Source organism: Gracilinanus agilis, chromosome 2 (assembly GCF_016433145.1).
Source record: "Gracilinanus agilis isolate LMUSP501 chromosome 2, AgileGrace, whole genome shotgun sequence".
NCBI classification, from domain to species: Eukaryota; Metazoa; Chordata; class Mammalia; order Didelphimorphia; family Didelphidae; genus Gracilinanus; species Gracilinanus agilis.
The window spans coordinates 86,494,433-86,500,432 of record NC_058131.1 but is presented as its reverse complement, the minus strand read 5'-3'; the positions used below and the strand labels follow the sequence as shown (position 1 = coordinate 86,500,432).

General features: G+C 38.0%; 1 protein-coding gene across 2 annotated transcripts in view; it reads left to right on the top strand.

The window, feature by feature from the left end:
• The window catches only part of SLC8A1 (solute carrier family 8 member A1), a 415,876-nt gene that overhangs the window by 1,226 nt on the left and 408,650 nt on the right, over positions 1 to 6,000 (top strand). The gene's annotated exons all lie outside the window — the stretch shown is intronic.

The following is a 6,000-nucleotide window of genomic DNA, read 5'->3' as shown; positions in this document are numbered from 1 at the left end:
TGTGTATAAGAGACAGAGAGAGAGAGAGAGAGAGAGAGAGAGAGAGAGAGAGAGAGAGATCTTTCCTCAGGAGAACAGAAGGGAACTTTACAAGCAGAGCTGTGCACACATGACCAGTCGCTGGGGCACAGCAGGCTAAGAGGGAAATGGTATTGAATGGATTCTGTGATTAAGGGACATACTTTTTGGTAAAGATTTTGCCTCCAAAAGGAGGAACTAGGCTCCTATGCATTTTCTTATATTCTCTCCCAGCTGAATGCTTCTCACCCTTTGATGAATGGCTTGAAATAGCCATTCGTATTTCCCTCTTCTCCAAGGTGTCAGTGGTTGACTTGTGGATAAAGGGAACTCAGAGATTTAGAGGGAGAACAGTGGAGTTATGGTGTTTCAGATTTATCCACGGATATGTGCATATTGCCTTTATTTTTACTTAAGAAATCCAGCCTTTGTGCCACATAGTAGCATGATCCCCCCACCCCCCCAGACAGTTATACACAGATATACAGACATACACACATCAGTCCTTTTCTTCAGTTAGCCACTAGTGGTTGTGAATGCTGTAACAATACAAACTTGAGAGAGACAGAGAGAGATAGAGAGAGAGAGAGAGAATGAATTTGGGAAGGGGGTTATAATGAAGGAACCTTTTTTTACTTAGACCTCTTGGAGACGCTAAAGGCATCTTTTTGAAGAGAGGGAACCCTGCAGGTGGACATTCTGTTTAAATCTCACTGGATAAATTTCTTGGGAAATTTTAAAATAAATTATTTTAAAATGCTATATTTCATTAAGGGTAGGGTTTGTGAAATCTAAGTTGGATACAGGATATTAAAAACGAACAATTTTGCATTGTGTTTCTCTCTGAAGATTTTCCTGGATGAGATGGGGAGACACTTTGGGGGTTTTCAGAAAGCAGTAGCTCCTGATTCCCATTCTCCTCCCCCATTACACACCCAACCACACACACTCTATTCCAGCCTGCAGACACACATACACACATGCAGGCACACACACACACACACACACACACACACACACACACACACACAGACTACTTCAGTGAGCTACTACTGCAGCAGCAGCAATTCAGGGAAAGAGGAAGGGAAATCTGGCTGAGCTTCTCATTCATTTAAGATATGAAAGCAGAGCCAGAACAAGGGTGATTGGTTTTAAGTTCCCCTTTCAAATCCTGTGGCACTTGGATCCAGCTCTCTGGGTTGGCTGTCTTACTCAATTTGTGGGTTAGATGTGTGTGGCAGTGGGAGTAAGGCAGAACTAGTGAGGGCTTTGCTTGATTTCATGAGTGACAGGGTGGGAGAGAACTATTTAGTTTAATGAAAGAGAGAGAAATGAAGTTTATAAATTCTGTATGGGGAAAAAATAGTCCATTGAGCTCAGAGTAATTTTTTAGTTAAGAATTACCTTCTTCAATATGAGGATGAAAGAAGCCTTAACCTTTTTTAAGAACTTTTTCATTTTCTTTTTTTTTTGGTCTTTTATAAGAAATAGAGTAATTAATTCCTTGAGAGAGAAGGAAATTTTGGGCAGTGATAAACCATCATTTGTTGATGAACTATGCACACATGAAGAACCTCACAGGAGGATGGAACACATAATAAAGGGTCCATGACAATAAGGCTCCTTCTAGTTTTTTCTGTTTTGAAAGCTTGGAATGGACTGGAAAGGCAAAAAAAAAAAAAAAAAAAATTAAGGGAGAGGCCAGGTAAGAAAAGGGTAGCCAGCTACACTATTACTCATACAAAAAAGAAATTATACTAATCACAAAGCTTTAGTTCCTAATAAAAATCTGAAAGAATGGAATTGTGGTTGGTAATGATAGAGGACTATTTGCTGGAGTTTTATTAATTGATTTTTCTTATTAAGGTTTTGTTGTTGCTGTTATTTTGCCAAGGAGGGGAAAGGATGGAGAAATAAATAATGTCTTCCAGAAATCTTTAGCATTTTTAACAAGCTATATTTAACATGTTTTCTATCAGACAAAAATAGATTTTTATTTATCTTGCAAAGCAAACTCAGGGTTTCTTCCCTCATGGTAGTTAATCTGTTTCTTTGAAATAATAAATAATAAGAAAGACACTGCAGATCCAATTAAGCTGTAATTCCTTTCTAAAGCAATGTGGCATTAATACTATTACTAATTCCATTAAACAGTACCCACTTTAGCTCTGTAGATATAACAGTGCAGAGCCCCATGCAAGTTATTTTCATTCTTCAGTATCTATCTGCTTGTCCCCTTTTTTCAGCTGGGTAAAAACAGCTCAAACAAGGAATTCTCCTCAATGGGGTAGAGAGGGATGGATGCAGGTAAGGAGGAACTCTCATTTCAAGGAAAGTAGACTGCCTTCATGCTACAGATTCAAGAAAAAGAGACTGTATTTGAATAAAGCAAGTCACTTTTAAATAAAGACAATATAGGTTTTTTTTGGCTATATATGTTTCATTTTGCGTAATTGACAGTAAATTTATTTTTATGTTAAAAGATAATTCTTTTCCTTATACTTAGATCTTAATGCTGCCCCCCTGCCCTTACATTTCCCCCCAAATCCTATCTGCCCATTCTTTCTCTCTGTGACAAATTCCTCCTATTTAGCCATCCTAACTGGCTGTCAAATCCTCTCCTACTATGGGACCTTCTGCTTTATCTTCTTCAGTTATCTTTCTACCTGACCAAACTCTCTTACTCCCTCTTGTGGTAAAACTTCCCCCAATAATAACCAGCTTCCCAAATCTGATTCCTTATAGCATTTGACACCTTGGGTAGTGACTTGACTAGTATTTTCAGGTTAAAAAGCTGGTAGGCTATACATATAGCTCTCTGCTGTGTTTTTGTTGAATGAGGGAATTCCTGTTCCCTGAATGTCCACTTGGTGCTCTGTGCTAGTAGTTGATATGTGATAGTCCCTTTGCGACATCCACGCCCCCCCAAAAAAACCCAACTTTCTAATCTGCTTTATGTATATATGAAAAGAGTGAGCCCTCATATATACATATCAGAAATATTTTGACACCTTGAACTGATGTTATGTCCTTATATGCATGTCAAACTAAAATTCCTAATTTTTTTTAAAAAAGAACTCCAATAATGTATTTATAATTAGTAGATTTTAACTCAAGAATATTGAATGACTCCATCATACAGAAGACACAATCCTGAATACATGAAAATTCAGTTTTCTTACTAGTGCTGTGGCTCTTTCATGTTGAGTGTTTTTCAATATTCCTTCATTGATGATTACCTCACATACCGTGTCCATTTTTAAAATTTCTTTTATATCTTTTCAGCTAAGAGAGAATATCAGTAGGAATCATTGTAGCTTTTTTGCCTCTTACATTTCAGACAAACCAAACATCTGGGAATGAAGCAACCCCCCAGAGAGTTGGATTGGAAAGAAAGCCATTGTGGTCAGGTCTGGTTCTCTGAATCAGCAGAGTAAGAGCTGTCTATGTAGAATGATTTGAGGAGTAATAACAATTCTAATTCTCACTTCAGAATATATACCGTTTAGATGGCTGGTGATGTCTGAAATTGGGAGATTATATTGACTAAATAGAATCCTGTTAAAATGTAAAGTTGCTTCTTAAGAAGGAGATATATTGACCTGCTTTTTTTGGAAGGGTAGGGGGTCTAAATTTCATCAGGAGAGACAATTGGAGGTGTAGAAACTTCCTCCAGTAATGTAGATGGCCAACGATGAAGTAATTTTTGCATGCTAACATAGCTAGGATGTGTCTGAAGCAGGACTTCAACCCATACATTCATAACTGTAAAGCCAGCCTACTTTTCACTTTTTCCAGGTGTATCTTCTTAACCCACTAGTTATTAATCAATATAATTCCAAAAATTCCAAATATACAACAGAGATTTGTTTATGGGGCTCTTTGCTATCATGTTGCAAAGAAGAATACATTTCCCTGTTCTGCCCATTTGCTAGTGCCTTTCTCTACTTCCTCCTAAAAATTACCTTGTATTCATTTTCCTATATACTTTTATATGCACATGTTATGATATCCTTTAGGGTACATTTCTTTTTAGTTTTTGTCTCTGTCTTCAACTCCTGGTATATCATGAGCACTTAATAAATGCTTATTGATTGAGCAATTGAAAGAAAAGCCATAAGAGAATGGAATTCATGACAGTTATGTTCAATAGGAAGTTAAAAAGAAGGAAATGGTCAGGATACTTACCAGTTAGTGAGGGCTCAGTTAGAGTATTCTGGAAGAGACTGTGATAGAGGGGAGAAGTCCTAGTCAGTTAACTGAGGGGGAGGGTACTTATAACATTTTTATGCCCACTTATATGGGCATTAAGGGGACAAGAACACAAAAGAAGATAGGGAACAAGGATAAAGACAAGCTTCATCTACTCTTTTTAATTATATTAGCCAATTCCCAAGTGATGTTCCATAAAAAGTCAGATTCTTCTGTTCATAGTTTGGAAATCTTACTGTATTGTGACATCCAGAGGACCCTCAAATGACATCAGTTTTTCTCTCCTTCCCTCCTCCCTTTCTCTCTCTCTCTCTCTCTCTCTCTCTCTCTCTCTCTCTCTCTCTCTAATTTAATTGCCTTTTAGATGATCTATCTGTAGCACAAGAGTAATTTCCTGGTTGAATGTAATGCATCGTGCTTCCTGAATGTCAGAACATGATATGCAGTTAAATGGATAGCACAGCAAGGCAGCTGACGAAGTCTCATCTTTCTAACTACTTGTAAAACTGCCCTCATTTGATCATGATACAAGGAAGTCCTCCCCATCTCCAGCCCCGCAATAACAATGTGTTAATAATTTCCATCTAGGGCTAGTCTTACTCTGTAATGATTCAGGACCATCTCAAGAGAAGTGAAACCCTACATAAAGTAAATTTTACGACATATAGTTCTTTCCTAGGTTAGCCTGTTCAATATTTCAATGTAGACAAAATTCAAAGTGAACATAAAAGAAAGCTTCAATAAGACTACTGAGGAGTGTCAGTTAGGTGATGTAGTGGATTGAAAGCCAAGCCTATACCCAAAAAAACCTAAGTTCAAACCTGTCCTCAGATACTTCCTAGCTGTGTGACCCTGGTTAAGTCACTTAATACTCATCATCTAGCCCTGGTGTACTTCTGTGTTGGACCAATACACAGTATTGATTCTAAGATGGATAGTAAAGTTCTTTTATTTTTGTTGTTTTTTAAAAAAAACTATTTGGGTGGGGGCAGCTGAGTAGCTCAGTGGTTTGAGAGCCAGGCCTAGAGACGGGAGGTCCTAGGTTCAAATCTGGCCTCAGACACTTCTCAGCTGTGTGACCCTGGGCAAGTCACTTGACCCCCATTGCCTACCCTTACCACTCTTCTGCCTTGGAGCCAATACTGTGTATTGGCTCCAAGACAGAAGGTAAGGGTTTAAAAAAAAAAACTATTTGGGTGCAGCTAGGTGGCTCAGTGGTTTGGGAGCCAGACCTAGAGATAGGAGATCCTGGGTTCAAATATGATCTCAGACACTTACTAACTGTGTGACCCTGCGCAAGTTACAACCTCAATTGCCTAGCCCTTACCAGTTTTCTGCCTCAGAATCAATACATAGAATTGATTCCAAAATGGGATGTAAGGATTAAAAATGAACAACACTTTCAGCTCTGTGTTCCCGGGAGATTAAAAAAAGTAGAAAAGGTCGTATGTGTGTGTGTGTGTGTGTGTGTGTGTGTGTGTGTGTGTATTTGTGGTGGCAAAAAACCCCCCAGTAAACTAAAGTAGTACCATCACTTGTGTAATAGCTAAACAGATTATGTTATGCAAATTTAGTAGAATACTACTGTGCATAAGAAATGATAAAAAGGTTTCAGAGAAATATGGGAAGATTTCTGTGAAGTGATGCAGATTGAAGTTAGCAGAAACAGGAGAACAATTTTTACTATGATGATTTTGTAAAATGAAGCGGCTTGAAATATTTAAGAATTCTGATCAATGCAGTAATCAATAATTATTCCATTATTGACAG